A 441-nucleotide genomic window follows, 5' to 3' on the forward strand; every position below is an offset into this window, starting at 1 on the left:
CAGTTCTGTCCCCGCACCTCACTGGGGGTGCGGGGTGCACGTTCACCGCCGGCCGCCATCCGCGGGCGACCCATAGAGACTGGCGGTCTACACTGCGACATCGTGAGGACATCAAATAGTCCCAGCCCTGCCTAGGGCAGGATCAGCCCTGTCCAAACCAGCCTGGGCAAACCCCGTGTGCAACCTTGGGGCCGCATGACACCGTCACCCCTGACACAGCCCCAGGCATCGCCCCCTCCCCTGCCCCCGGGAAAGCAGGGGGCCACAGCCACCGACATCTTGCTGCTGCGGGGGGGTCATGGGCGCTGCAGAGAGCCCAGCCCAGGCCAGGCCGTGCCCCGCTGCAGGGGAAGGCAAACCCCCCCAGTCCAGACCAGTCTGAGCAGGGGGGAATCCCTTCCTGCCCCAGTGCAGCGCGGGGCAAGACCCTCCACCAGGACC

Source organism: Gavialis gangeticus, unplaced genomic scaffold (assembly GCF_001723915.1).
Source record: "Gavialis gangeticus isolate Ggan-Ray unplaced genomic scaffold, GavGan_comp1, whole genome shotgun sequence".
Classification (NCBI taxonomy): Eukaryota; Metazoa; Chordata; order Crocodylia; family Gavialidae; genus Gavialis; species Gavialis gangeticus.